General features: G+C 48.0%; 3 non-coding genes across 3 annotated transcripts; all 3 read right to left on the bottom strand.

Annotated features, from left to right (window-relative positions):
• Positions 1 to 6,336: 6,336 nt before the first annotated feature.
• Positions 6,337 to 6,409, bottom strand: TRNAK-CUU. The gene has a single exon. It is a non-coding gene; the product is annotated as a tRNA-Lys (tRNA).
• A 1,656-nt stretch (positions 6,410 to 8,065) lies between these two features.
• TRNAG-UCC lies at positions 8,066 to 8,137 on the bottom strand. Its single transcript has one exon. It is a non-coding gene; the product is annotated as a tRNA-Gly (tRNA).
• Positions 8,138 to 9,483: 1,346 nt separating this feature from the next.
• Positions 9,484 to 9,555, bottom strand: TRNAE-CUC. Its single transcript has one exon. It is a non-coding gene; the product is annotated as a tRNA-Glu (tRNA).
• Positions 9,556 to 15,453: the final 5,898 nt, after the last annotated feature.

Raw genomic sequence — 15,453 nt, 5'->3', positions numbered from 1 at the left:
TGTGTGTGTGAGGTTTTTTTTAAACATTTTATTTTTTAATATTATTATTTCTTTTTATTGATTTTTTTTTCTTTTTACAGAGAAGGAGAGGGATAGAGAGTTAGAAACATCTATAAGAGAGAAACATTGATCAGATGCCTCTTGCATACCCCCTATTGATGTTTCTCTCTATTCCTCTCCCTTCCTCAACCCACAACCAAGGTACATGCCCTTGACCAGAATCGAACCAGGGACCTTTCAGTCCGCAGGCCGACGCTCTATCCACTGAGCCAAACCGGGCTCAGTTTTTTTTGTTGTTGTTGTTGTTTTTGTTTTGTTTTTTTGGGGAGGGGTTGCTTTTGTTTTCTCTTGATTTTCTTTTTTTTTTCAGTCTATGTCTGTGTAACAGTTGGCACGAGGTGGTTGGGGTTGAGCCGCAGAGTCAGCCAGCACGAGGGCTACACCCACCTACTAATGGACACCAGCAATCAAGAGCCAATCACAGCAGGAGGGCCCGCATGACCCATGCAAAGGACATTCCTACCACACCCAGTCAGAAGGCCAAGGAGACTCCACCCCTGGCTCCCACAAGATAATCACTGCAGCCACCTACCAAGGCGGAGCAGAGCAGGCCTGTCCATTACACAGAAACAAACAGACATAAACAGCAAAGAGGGGGCACAAAGAAACAGACCCAAGAATACAGACAAAACAGCTAAGTGAAATGGAGGCAAGCAATTTATTAGCAACAGAGTATGAAGTAATGGCTTTAAGGATGATCAACAGCATGAAAAGGGGCATAGAAACCATGAAAAATAACCAGTCAGAAATGAAGAAGGACATATCTGAAATAAAGATACACCGGAAACAGTAATAGTGGTTTAGACAAAGCAGAGAATCAAATCAGCGAATTAGGAGACAAGAAAGAAGAAAAAAATCACTCAATCAGAGTGGCAAAAACAAAATGTAATTAAAAATTTGAGGATAGCCCTAACTGCTTGGCTCAGTGGATGGAGCATCGAACTGCGGACTCAAGGGTCCTGCGTTCGATTCGGGTCGGAGGCATGTGCCTTGGTGCGGGCACATCCCCAGAAGGGGAGTGTGCAAGAGGCGGCTGATCGGTGTTTCTCTCTCATTGATGTTTCTCTCTATTCCTCTCCCTTCCTCTCTGTAAAAAATCAATAAAAAGTATTTTTTAAAAACCATGAGGATAATTTAAGGGGACTTTGGAACAACATGAAACTTAACCACATCCACATCAGATGGGGAGCCCAGGGAGAAGGAAGTAAGCAAGGTAGAGAGAACCTGTTTGAAGAAATAATAACAGAAAACTCCCCTAATCCGGGGAGAAAAAAGTCACACAAGAAAGAACTCAATTAAAAAAAAAAAAAAAAAATCTGACATTTTATCTTAATGACCTAGAAAAAAAATTAAGCCCAAAGTCAGAAGAAGAAAGAACATAATAAAAATTAGAGCAAAATTAAATAAAATAGAGAACACAAAAACAATAGGAATAAATCCATTTAACGAAGACCTGGTTCTTTGAAATGATTAACAAAATTGACAAAATCTTGGCTAAACTCACTAAGGAGAGAAAACAGCCAATAAACAAAATCAGAAATTAAAGAGGAGAAGTTACAAGACCCCACAGAAATACAAAAACCATCCGAGAATACGATGAAATGCTACAGACCACCAAATTCCATGACCAGGCCAGGCAGCGTGCACACACCAGGCTCCCCCACCCAGAGAAATGGACAAATCCTCAAACACCTCTAGCCTCCCCAGATTGATTCATAAATAATTGGAAGGTCTAAACTAATAAACAGTAAAGAAACTGAAACAGTCATCCAAAACCTCCCCAAAAGTAAAAGTCCAGTACTAGATGGCTTCACACAAAATGAATGACGGCTTCACATTTAAAAAAAAAAAAAAAAAAAAAAAAAAAAAAAGCCAAAGTCAGTTTGGCTCAGTGGATAGAGTTTCCTCCTGTGGACTCAAGGGTCCCAGGTTCGATTCCAGTCAAGGGCACATGCCTGGGTTGCAGGCACCTCCAGTTGGAGGTGTGCAGGAGGCAGCTGGTCGATGATGTTTCTCTCTCATCCCTCTCTGTAAAAAATCAATAAAATATATATATTTTAAAAAGAATACCCATCTTTCACAAAATCTTCCAATATAATAGAGAAAATACTTCCTGACTTAAAAGACTGTATAAGGTCAGCCTTCCCCTGCAGCGTAGCACTGCCCAGACTGCCGGGAGAGGGAGAGGCATCCAGCTGAGCGGTGCTGAGAGGGGGCAGAAATAGCAAAGCTCAGCCTGGGAACGCAGGCAAGGGCGGCCCAACTGCAAAGCAGAGCTACCAGGGGCTATGATGCGGGCACCCAGCCAGATGGTGCTCCCACTGCGGTCCTCTCATTAGTAAGACACACCCGGGCTGCCTGTGTGGCCTCGGGGCCATGGCGGAGCCCCCAGGAGCCTTCCTGGCCAGAAGGGAGCAGCGCTGATGCGGGCTAAGGCCAACACAGGCAGGCCTTTCTCCCAGGGAGAGAGGGAGAGCGGGCGGAGCACTGAGGTGTTAGCACATAGAGAAACCCCACGCGGATGCAGCTCTGACACACAGAAAAGCAAAAAGTCACCCCAAGCGTGCCCCAGGGAGCCCCATTTGCATGAGGCCACCCAGCCCCATAAAGAAAGGCCAGGCAGAATGCACACACCAGGCTCCCCCGCCCGGAACTCACCCCTTCATTCCAGGTGACGTGCCAGGCACCACACAAACCTGACTTCAGCCCTGGCCGCTTTGGCTCAGTGGGTAGAGCGTCCGCCTGCAGACTGAAGGGTCCCGGGTTTGATTCTGGTCAAGGGCACGTGCCCAGGTTGCAGGCTCCATCCACAGTAGGGGGCGAGCAGGAGGCAGCCAATCAATGATTCTCTCTCATCATTTATGTTTCTCTCTCTCTCCCTCCCCTCTCTGAAATCAATAAAAATATATTTTAAAAAACAACAACAAAAAATCCTGACTTCAACTGGCCTCCACAACTATTCAACATACAGTCTACTCAGAAACGATCTTTGAAGACTGGGAGAGATACACCATATAGGAACAAACACAGAAAGCAAAATGCAATTGAGAGTCAGAAGAATATATCCCAAATGAAGGAACAGGGAAAACTTTAGAGAAAAGCCCTAATACAGTGGTCGGCACACCGCGGCTTGCTCTGTTGACTAATGAGTTTGCCGACCCCTGCACTAGGCTAAACGTTACCGTGTGGTTGGAAGCTGTGAGGATTAGGCAGTTGTGACGTATTGTGTGCAAAGAGGTAAAGGGTAGTATATGACAGCGGTCAGCAAACATATTAGTCAACAGATCAGCATGTGGCTCTCGAGCCATGGTTTGCCAACCTCTGCCCTAATATAATGAGACTAGAGGTCCGATGCATGAAATTCATGCAAGAGTAGGCCCTGCTTTCCCCAGCTGCCGCACCAGCTTCCCTCCGGCACCCAGGACCTGCCCACCCACCCAGCCCATCAGTCAGTGGCCTGGGCCCCCCTCTGCAGGGCGATCACGGGGCAACAGCCAGGCTCACAACCAAGCGCATTGCACCCGCCCAGCCTATGCCAGTGGGTGTCATAGCGTGGTCCCGGATGGTCTTCCGATGGTCGTCCGGCTGTTTGGCCCTTTGGTTGATTTGCATATTATGCTTTTATTATATAGGATAATTAATTTACCTGATCAAGAATTCAAAGAGTAGCCCTAGCCAGTTTGGCTCAGTGGATAGAGCATGGCCTGTGGACTGAAGGGTCCCAGGTTCAATTCTGGTCAAGGACACATGTTCGAGATGTGGGCTCAATCCCCAGTAGGGGCCATGCAGGAGGCAGCCAATCAATGATTCTCTCTCATCATTGATATTTCTATCTCTCTCCCTCTCTCCCTTCCTCTCTGAAATCAATAAAAATATATATACATATTTTTAAAAGAATTCAAAGAGCAATAATCCAACATGGATGCTCCCAACACCACACAGATTTGTGGCCGAACTGCAGGGCAACTGCGGTGAGAAAATAGTGGAAGTGAAACTGGTGTGAGATATTGTGAACAGGAAACACAGAGAAAAGACAGAGCCACCTCTACAGGTCCTCCGTACCCCTCAGAGCAAAGGTCTGTGGGGGAAGGGAGAGCGGGTCAGAGCAGAAACATTCAAGGGGCTAGACCTGCGGCAGACCCAGCCTCTGAGCTTCAGAAGACCCGCCCCCGGGGCTGTCTGGGTGGCTGGAAGCCAGGCAGGGGCAGTGACTGACAGGAGTTGCACCATAGAGCCTACTGGGAGCCTGTGAACTGCACACAAACGGGCCGGCCTAACTTCTGAGCAAAATACACTGAGTGACGCGAATAGCAGATCCAAAGGGTGTACACAGAGGCTGGAATCCGTGGAGCCAAGCTCCATCTTTTTATTCCCTTTTTATTTATTTCTTATTGTTTTGTATATAATCTTCTTGTTTTGTTTTGTTTTTTTTTTAGATTTCACTTTGTTTCTGCTTCTCTTTTTCCTCTCATATTCCTTATTTCTATTTCCTTTTCTCCATCCATTTTTATTTCCCTATATCTTATTTTATTTTATTCTGTTTTTCTCTTGTTATTCCATATAGTTTTTACTCATCATTCCCTTTTAAAAGTATTATTATTTCACATATATATTTCTCTTCTTTCTTTCTATTCTTATTTTTCTTTCTTTTCCATGCCTTCTTTTTACATTCTCCTCTTTCATTTGCTTCTTTTTCCTTTAATTCTTTTGGCCTTTTGCATTATAATATTCCTTTTTATTTCCCTTTCTTCTCGTTTCTTATTTTTTTGTGTTGCTGGTGGGGTTGTTTTGGTTTATATTGTTGGTTTGCTTGGGGTTTTTTTGTTTGTTTGTTTGTTTGTTTGTTTTAACTGAGCTTACCCAACCGACCCAGACGGCCCTGGAGTGGAGGTGGTGAACAATCAGGGTCCCACCAGTCCCAGAGGAACGGAAACTCTTGGATAGCATTGCTCTTGGCTACGCAAACGCAGGAAACGCCTTGTGTGCTGGGACCGAGCCCCCAAAGGAAGGACAGCGCCTCCTCCTGGCCATGCCGTCCCGATCCGCAGAAAACCCAGCCACACGCGTGGCCTCAGCACCACCCCCAGGACCTGGGCGTTAGACGTCGTGAGCGCTCACACTGGGTTTGGGGTGACGGGGTTTGGGGTGACGGGGGGAGGATGAGCCTCCTCCCCTGACAGCCTGAGACCGGTGACCCACACGTGCACCCTCTGAGCCCGGACCGGAGGCAGCCTGGGTGCTGCCGGTGAGGACACAGGGTTGCAGGGTTTGAAGGATCGGCGCCGGCCCCAGGCCGATGGGCACCGAATCCCGGTCCGGCGTGTGGTTGCCTTGCTGCTCGCCCAGGGCTTCCAGGACCGCCTTCCTGGGGCTCGGTTCCGCCCGGATGGAACCCGGACTTCTAGGGCAAGCACATCCCGGAGGAAGGGATCTTTTCAGCCCATCCCCAGAGTCCTAGCCCCGGACCCCTCCCCCGACCCCGTGCGGAGCCCCCTCCTCAGCGCTGACACCGGGGTTGTCAGGCGGGGTGGGAGCCGCTGGGTGCGGGAGGTTTGGCTTGGTTGCTGGAGCTTTTGCCGCATCGCCTGGCGAGCCGGAGCCAGGCCACCGGGCCCCGCAGAGTTCGGGGACCTCAGACCTAAGGAGGCTGGGAAGGTGCGTTTCCCACAGGTGCCCAGGCCACCTGCTGTCTGTCCTGGCACCGCCCTGAGAGTCACTGGCGGCCTATCGATCCACTCAGAGATGGCTAGCCGGTTAAAAAAGAGATTAAAGCATATTTACAAAAACAAAAAAAAAGTAGGACTAGTAAATGAGGAGTCAAAAGGAATGCAGAGGAGCCTGCGGGCCGGTGCCAAACTTGGCTTCCGTTCACCAGCTTCACCTACACCGTCCACCCCACAAGAAAGAGGTTTATCGGGAACAAACGCAAAGCCAACCTCAGGCTCCAGCGGAGAGCCAAGTTCTCCGGGGCATCAGTAACTCACTCGGTGCCCGTGGGCGCAGCGCCCCCCTCCGCCTCCACCCCACCCGCGGCCGCCGTGTCCAGCTGGTCAGGCAACCCCAGCCACCTCCGCAAGCTTCCTCTCCCAGCCCTGGTCCTGGCTCCGCCTTCTCCTTTCTATTACCTCCACTTCCCCCTTTTTTTCTTTCTTTCTCTCTTTCTCTCTTTCTCTCTTTCTCTCTTTCTTTCTTTTCTTTTTTGTTTTGTTAAATTTGGGGTGAATAGAGACAATTCAATTTAAAAAGAAAATCCAACAGGGGAGAAAAAAGGGAATGCGCCCAACGTGGGGCTCGAACCCACGACCCTGAGATTAAGAGTCTCATGCTCTACCGACTGAGCTAGCCGGGCACTTCCGGAGGATGGCTGGTGAAAGTTCGACTTAATGTCATTCCCGCCAACAAGCGTCTACATGAATGACGTAACTGCCTGAGAGCAATGTCAGGTCCTGAATTTTGTGGATCCAACAGAAATTCAGGGCCGAGGAACCCGAAGCTTCAAGAGAGCGATGGGGGGCTGCGCAGGACCAGGTGGGCTTGCCGGGAAAGGAATTCTAAATGTTTCTGCAAATGCCTTTTGGACCGAGTCCCTTTGAGAATCCGGCTTCTGGGACCGGCTTCCGAGGCTGAGAAGCGCCGACCAGCCGCAGGGGCCGGAGGGGAGCGGGGACTGGCGCTCCGGGACGTTGGGGTGCAGCCCTGCTGCCTTCTCCCCTAATCCTGACACCCAGGAGGCCGAGTGGGGGGCTTCACGCATCCCTGGAACATGGGTCCAATTCGCTCTTCATCTAGGACACGAGTTTGGCTTTAAACACTAAAATCTTGTGTGTCCTAAGTAAAAGACCACGCTCGTGACGTGCACAGCTCCCCCCGAGATGGCGCGGACGGGGTTCCGGGCCTGGAGGAGGTGTCACTCCTCTCGAATCCGGAAAAAGGATTGAGCTCCCGCTTCCCCGGCGCAGGGAGCCTCCCTCTGCGCCTGCGCCACAGCTCAGCGCTCTGCGCCCCGAGGCTGCCCGCCGGGCTGGTGGGGTTCACCGGGGGCGGAGGGGGGAGAAAGTGGGGAGCAGCGGAGTGAGTTGAGGGGGAGACAATCATTCACCCCGTCGTAGGCTGCAGGTCTGCGACACCGCCTCGAGCGAATGCTAAGCTTGTTTAACTTCTAAAAGGCGAAGTAAATCCAGATGCCAAAACCAACCAAGACGACCGGCCTGACTCGGGTTCCAGCTGAGGTCGCTGCAGCCACCCTCCCACCACCACCACCACCACCACCACCACCAGCCTCACCGAGTACCACCCCCCCACCCCCACCCCCTGATCAGGCTGCCCCCTGCGAAGCCGCTGACGGCTTTGTGATCGGAGACGACCTCTGCTGCTCGTTCTATTTGCCTCGTTCCGGCGATGCGCCTAAGTCAGGACCCCAGACAAATCCTCCCACTCCGTCACCTCCAAGCTGCGCACCTCCATGTGGTTTTGAGCCCCCGAATCCCGCGGTGTGGGCACCAGCATCACCCCCTCTGCTGGGCGGCGCGCCCCGGTCCCGACTTGAGCTCTGAGTGGCGTTCCCAGTCGCCCCTCCTCCGGTCACTGCTCTCTTTCCTCTAAAAATAATAATAATTAATAATAATAATAATAATAATAATAAGCTACCCCACCTAAGGGTGCGAGAGCAGCCAGAAGGATTTTCCCATTTGCATCTCCAGTTTAGAAACTGGGATGGAGGGTGCTTTCCCGGGATGGGGGGCGGGAGGGGGGGGGGGCGGAGAGAAGCGAGCTGGTGACCGCGGGCGGCGGGAGGGCTGCGGACCGCTGCACCGAACTGTGCGGGCTCCGGAGCTGACTTCCTCATTCTGACCCCTCAGTCAATCAGTCCACCGCGGGGAATCGGGAAAAACAAATCTGACCAGCCTCTATTTCAGAATTTTTTCTAACCCTGCACCACCCAACACACCCCCTCCGCAAAAAAATAAAAACAAAAAGTTGCATATATAAGAAAAATGAAGCCAGATGCGTTGGCCGGGAATCGAACCCGGGTCAACTGCTTGGAAGGCAGCTATGCTCACCACTATACCACCAACGCAGCTTGGAGGAAAGGTGATTGTAAATTTCCTTTCCTATGAAGATTCCCATGGTAAGATTCGGTTTCGGCAGTTTTACTGTTATTTTGAAATTTATGTTTAAGGAGAAATAGGAAGAAAAGCTCTCTAGAATTTCTCATGTGACCATATTGAAAATTCCGGTCGTTTTTTTTATTATTTCACATGTTTAAGGAAATAAGTTTATATTATTTCACATGTCTAGACAAGTTAAGGCGCTTTATGGGGAGTTATCTCTGTATACATATGGTTGAGCATTTGAGAGTGTTTCCTTAGGGCAAATGCATGAAGGTAAAATTGCAATTGAAAACATATGTACAAGTTAAAGCTTTGGGTACCTATTGCCAAACTGCCGGGTGGAGAGAGATCACCACTTTTCAGTATTCAGTGAATGCATCCGTCAACTAGATGCCGTCATTCTTTCCATCTTTAGAAAGCGCAGGGTAACCATATGGATTCTCATTATAATTTGCATTTAACCTATTACTACTGAGGTTGATCATTTTTCATAAATAACAGTTCATTTTTAGACTTGCAAAGTTATATGCTTTGTTTCTTTTTTCTATTGTGTTTATATTATATATTATTTATGCCAGCTTATCATTTGTCTTCTACTTATTTATAGGACTTTTTGATGGACAGAAATATATCAGTTTTATTCTTCTTCGATTTGTCTAATTCAATATCAAGATAATTACCCACTAATATACTTTTCCTAGCTCTTAATTGTTCCAGTTCTTGCATTTAATTATCTTGCAAGGTGATACTTCTATGAATTTATCCTAAGTAAATATCTAAGTATACACACAAAGATATATTTATACAGATGTTACTTGTAATATCAAAAATAAAAAATAAAAAATGAGAGGGAGGACTAAAAGATTGACTGATGAAAACACATGAGTTGTTATATTGTGTTTTGTTTTTTAATTATATTTACATTGTGTGTTACTGGTGAAAGCATAAATCGCAGTGTTTGAATTTATTCCACAGCAGTGCAAAACGACATGTCCAAGACTATTTATGGCAGTATTGTTTGCAGTAACAATCAAATGGGATTCCATGCTATGGAATGAGGAGGTTATTCATGTCTAACCTGAACTATTTCTAAAATATATTGTTAAGTGAAAAGGAAACGTGCAGAAAGGCGTGAGTGAATAGACTGCTGTCATTTATGCAAGAAGGGGATCATATTTAAATATCTGTGTGTTCGTAAATATGCATATACTTGCATAAAATATTTACATTATAATTATGAAACTTTCAGCTTTGGGTGGATGGAAGGAGAAATTGAAAGAAACAATGTATCTGTAAGAATGAAAAAGGCAAGTTCCCTGACCGGGAATCGAACCCGGGCCGCGGCGGTGAGAGCGCCGAATCCTAACCACTAGACCACCAGGGACTGTGGTATGCGCTCTAAGTAAATACTATATCGTTCAAAATTGTACACATTGTCTCAACTACGGTAGTTGTTTTTTTTGTTTTTTTGTGTGTGTGTGTGGGTTTTTTTTTTTTCTTCAATATCGGCCTTTCTCTACAACAAAATTATTCATTGTTATTTCTTTTTTGAAGTAGAAAACCCGTGAGATAACTGCCAGCCTGGCTCCTGGAACTGAAGGAGGCTGGTATACATGCCTTCACAGTACTCAAGACCAGAGACAGCACATGGACACAGACAATGGGGCGGGGAGGATAGGAGGGGACCAATGGGGAGAAAAGAGGGGCATATGTAATAAAAAATTATTAATAAAAAGTATTAATAAAAGAAAAAATTATTATCAATAAAAATATTATTAATGAAAGAAAAAGTTCAGCGAAGAGAGGCTGAGAAAGGAAGATCTCAGCTTCACACAGTTCCAGTGATTCCCTGGACTGCAATCAGCAGGAAAGTAAAGGGGCTTTGCCCATTGACCAGGAACTTTTCCTTGAGGTGCAGCAAGGTCCCCGAAAACACGTGAGTTGTTAGGTCCAGCAGCTTCTCCATCTGCTGTCCACGTAAGAAACATTCAAACCTGTAAAGAATGTATTTGAGACAAACTGTCGACAATTGTCGGGAAGCAGAATCGCAACGGAGATACCAGTAATGCTCCGAGAATGGCACTTGGGAACCTCATTTGATACATTATAATCAAAAGAGAAGGCGCGAGCGGGCTCCGGGAAATTCATTGGCGCCAGGTGAGGGAGGCGGAGGAAGCAGCGTTGGGGAAACCTCTGGGATTGCATAAAAAGTAAAATGATAGCCATCCACACACCAAACTCTGCTGGCCAAAGCGGATATGACCTACGAGTCACTCATCCGTGGCTGCTTGAAAGTCACCAGGATTTGAGCCTAACTCGCTGGTGGGAGACTAAGAGAAGGGCGGGGCTTTGGAGCTTCACGTTTTTTAAAGAAGAGTAAGGAAGAGAGGGAGTGACGAGAAAGAAAAGAAAATTGGGGTGCATGTAGGCATGTAGTCCAGGGACTGAAGGAGATTTAAAAACCAAATCCATCAATGCATGCAAATTAACTTGAAAGAATTTGAAAGAGAGAGAAAAGAAAGCAAATGTGGACTGACAGGGGCCACATGCTCACCTGACTAGCTCAGGGAAGGCCTGGGGGACTCAGAGACCTAAAGGAGCCACAGAGGATGGTCTGAAAGGGCAACTTTCTGACTAAAGCGGTTTACAGCAGGTACTCAAGTCCTAGGCTGGAATCTCCCCTGACAAAAGTCATTCTTTACCTTGTCCAGGCCTGTCTCTTACGTCTACTGTCACATTCCTGTGGCATGTCAGGGTGCCTCCCTTTGCCCGGGTGGCTCAGGGCACAACCACTGCACCAGAGCGGAGGCCATAAATCCTCTTTATTATTGTTATCCTGTTCACTGTTGACTATTAAACTATCCTGGGCCCACCTATGTAAAAGAAGTATATGTCATCTATTAAAAGGTAGATTACTACAATTTTTATTAATACCTCCATCATTATACCAAAAAATACTAGGCAGGAACCTATTCCTGGAGCTTTAACTGTTTTTACTGATGGATCATCAAATGGGAAAGCTGCCTATCAAACAATAAATTCAGACCGAGTCATACTGACCAGTCACGCTTCTGTACAAAGAATTGAACTAGAAGCTATTAAGACTGCATTGCAGGATTTCCAAGAGCCTAGAGGTGGACTCCCGCCTGGCCCCCCACTTTCCCAAATTCTCTCTTTTCCAGTTTCTTCATCTTAGTGTGCGGCCTTCTCCAGAAACCGGACTCTGAGTGGGCCCTGAACCACGCGGGCCATGTTAAGGGATCCCACAGAGGAGGTGGAGGAGCTGGGGGAGCTGGGGGAGTTAGAGCAGCAGGAGGAGCAGGAGGCAGGGAAGCCTGAGAGCTGAGAACAAGACTCAGGGGAAGCAGGTGCGGCCAGAGGATCTACAATACGAAGACTGACCACACAAGGAGCACCTGCTGCAGGAGGCCCTGAGGGCCAAGAAGTGGTGGCACAGCCCCCCCCCCTCCCCCAGCTGCAGGACAGGCCTGGAGGGGTCTTCTCAGGCCGGCTTCGCGTGTGGGTTCTTAACTTCCTGTGGAAAGATTTCCCAGCAGGAGGCCAGGCGGTCCTGGCTGTTCTTTACAGCTGGGGACAGTGAGACAAGAAGGACTGAGCGGGAGGCAGCCACAGGGGAGCTCCATGGTCTCTGCCAGAACCCTCACTGGAAGGAAAGAAGGGCTTTTCGCTCACCGGGAGCCAGAGAGGAAGGAGCCTGGAGACAGGATCGGGGGAGAGGCCGGGGGACTGCTGCTGCCCACAGCTTGCCTGCGTGCACGTCTCGTGGGACCCTTCGAGTTCAGGAGAAATAAGAATTTCACGCCCACACAGCGGCCTGGGCCTGCGCTGGAGTGAGCCCACCGTGGGCCTGTGTCCTGAGGGCTTTTTATCATTCTTCCCCCCCCCAACCCCCTTGTGAATGAGCGTCCTAAGGGGAGTTCTCAGCAGGGCACTTGTCATTCGCTGACGCATGGAAACAAGTGCATCGGGGAGTTCCCGTTCTGCTTTGGTCTGCTTTCCTGCTTCCCTTCTTGTCTCGGGGCTGCCAGGCTTTCGTGAGTTTTCATTTCATTTGTGAATTTGTTCCCCCGACTTCACCCGCCCTGGGGTGTAGTTTGCAGCAATGGCATTACCTGGGTCTTTGCTCAGACCAGGGTGATTTGAGCGAGGTGTTCTCCGCTCGGGGAGGAGAGGGGTAAACTGCTTGCTTTCCTGTGCCCTTGGCTGGGGAAGACAAGGCCTTGCCATTCACAGGCTGGCTGTCGGCTTTCACATTGCCCCGCCTTGTTGCACTTTCTTGCCTCAGTTTCCCTATTCCGCTTGCCCAGGGATTTTCCAGCTTCTTACTCTCCTGCCTCGGGAAAAGCACACGGCCCGTGAGGTGGAGATGCAGCGGCAGCGGCAGCAGCAAGACCAGCGGCACCGGAACCTGCGTAAGACGAGGTGGCCAGGGCCCAGGGGCACCGGGAACAGCGGCGGGAAGGGCTAGACCCTGCCCGGGCCCGGCCTGCTGTGAGGCCCGAAGCCTCTCCCACTCGTGGCCGCACGGACAGTGGAGGCTGAAGGCTTAAGTCTGCGCAGACTCAGGCTCCTCCGTGTCCAGTGCACACGGGGCTCGAGTCATGTGCGCCAGAGAGAACGCCGTTGAGAATAGGGACCCAGATCCTTCAGACCCAGGAAGGGGTGATGTCCCAATAATTCCATAAGGGACGTATGCACAGGCGACCTGGGGTGCCTCGGCCAGAAATCTGACACGTACGACCCTAGGTACTAAATTAATAATCCACACGAGCATAAATCACACAGGAGACAGACAAGCAATGCAGGAATCACTCGTGGTTTATTTGCCAGAGTCCTGGTGGGTTCCAGACCTCGGCAGGCCCCCCGGGGATCCGCACTGACAGGCCCACACAGTTCACGGAAGACGTTGCAGCTGCAGCTCGGCTTGAGTCGAGGCCTCTCACAGCGGCTCAGGGTCCGAGGCTCGCAGTTCGGGGCTCGAGGCTCGGGCAGAGCTTTCACTGGTGCAGGCAGGGGGAGTGGAGAGGGACCCTCTGTGGAGGAGCAGAAGGGGCATCTCTGATCTTCTGTGGAGCTTGCTCTTTGTATGTGTCTTCAGTGCTCAGATGTGTCTTCGGTGTGTCTTATCAGCAAGTCCCAGGAGCCCTGCTATCCGGTCTTACATATGGGGTACAGATCACTTTATCTATTTCCTACATACAGGTCGCTCAAGGGTGCTTATCAGTTTGTTTACATTCCATTCCATACTTTCAGATATCACACTTCAATTCCACACTTTAATACTTATTCAATATTATATTTATCCTTATTAGTAGTATTGCTATAGCAGCTGAACCGGATCCTGGCTCCAGCTTTCTTTTGTGAGGCCAGAAAGCCCCCGAAACGTTGCAGGGTGCGGGATGAGGGGGCAGTGAGGAGGGAATGAGGGGGCTCTTCCCTGGCCCCTTCTCCCCTCTCCTGTTGAAGGAGCAGGAAGGGAGTGGCCTTGGGGACTGCCCATACCAATCCAACTCCCACGCTGGAGATGGGATGGAGGGCTCAGGGCCCTGGGAGAGAGGGCAGCTTCAGGCATGACTGCAGTGGAATTACTCTAAGGTGATTTGTAGGAAGGGTAGAAGTTAGAATGTAAGTCAACATACACATTTAGAATTCTAAGATAACCGCTGAAAGAGAGAAAAAGTGTATAGTATACTAAGAGGAAGACGTGGAATGAGGCAGGATGATGTCAACCTGGAAGGCAGGAGAGACAGTAAAACCAAGAACTAAGTGAGGCGCATAGACAATACAGGGTTACGTGGTGGGATTAAACCCAGGCCTATAGGAAATCAATGAATGAAACGAGACAAAACTCAGATGGATTTTATGGTATGTGGATTATATTTCAATAAAGCTGTTAATAAAATAAAAAAAATAAGGCTGAAAACTCCCCCAAATTTGGCAGAGGGATAAACCTACAGATTGAAAAACATGAGCAAACCCCAAAGAGGATAAATGCAAACAAATTCATGTCAAGGCGCATCATTGTCTAACTGCTAACAGCTAAAAAAATCAAAGAAAAAATTATTGAAAACAGTGAAAAATGACACATATTGAATGACAGCAAATTGCTTGTTAGAATCCATGGAAACCAGAAATGGCACAAACATTTTTCAAGTGCAGAAAGAAAAGACTGTCATTCCAGATTCCTATATCCAGTAAAAATACCCTTCGAGAGCAGAGAAAAGACATTGTCTCCCCGTGCCAAGGCTATAGGTTCAATCCCGGCCCTTCCACTTTCTGGAAAGAGAGAGAGAGAGAGAGAGAGAGAGAGAGAGAGAGAGAGAGAGAGAATCAATGGGGAAAATATCTATCAGTGAGGATTAACAAAAAATAAAATACACAAAATTTCTGTTAAACATCAAAATCAAGACATTTCTCAAAATAAAATATGATTGTGATATCAAAAAAATGAAATTAGTGAGGGGAAAATCCTAGAAAGATTTTTGTAGCTACAGACAAAATTATCCTAAAAGTTATATGGGGAGGCAAAGGAACTAGAATAGCTAAAACAAATTTTGAAGAAGAAGTGGGAGGAATCGCTTTCCCATTTTACTTAAGACTTTACCCAAGATTTATTAAAAGGGAAAATCAATTGAATGAAGAATAGCATTTTTAAAAAGAACTTATTAATTTTACAAAGAGGAAAGGAGAGGAATAGAGAGTTAGAAAGATCAGTGAGAGAGAAACATTGATCAGCTGCCTCCTGCATGCCCCCTACTGGGGATGTGCCCAAAACCAAGGTACATGCCCTTGACTGGAATCGAACCTGGGACCCTTCAGTCTGCAGGCCAGCGGTCTATCCACTGAACCAAACCAGTGAGGGCAAGAACAATAGCTTTTTAAATATGCATTGCTGATGAAACTGACATTCATAAGCAAACAAACAAAAAACCTTAACCTCAATCTCGGACTTGATACAAAAACCAACTCAAAGTAGATCATGAACTTAAGTGTGAAGCATAAAACTTTTAGAAGGGCTAGGCAAATATTTGACACCAAAAGCATTCTCTGTAAAAGGAAAAGCTGATAAAATAAACTTCATCCAAATTAAAACACATCTGCTCTGCAGAACACCCTGTTCTGAGGATGAAAAGAGAAGCTAGGGATTGGATGCCAACTGGATTCCCAATTAGGGCACATGCCTGCAGTGCGGGGCCCACTCCCTAGCAGGGAACATGCAGAAGACAGCTGATTGATGATTCTCTCACAAGGATGTTTCTCT

This window comes from Pipistrellus kuhlii, unplaced genomic scaffold (assembly GCF_014108245.1).
Source record: "Pipistrellus kuhlii isolate mPipKuh1 unplaced genomic scaffold, mPipKuh1.p scaffold_m20_p_18, whole genome shotgun sequence".
Taxonomy (NCBI): domain Eukaryota; kingdom Metazoa; phylum Chordata; class Mammalia; order Chiroptera; family Vespertilionidae; genus Pipistrellus; species Pipistrellus kuhlii.
Note: the sequence above shows the minus strand (reverse complement) of the source record. Positions and strands in the feature narration are given on the sequence as shown.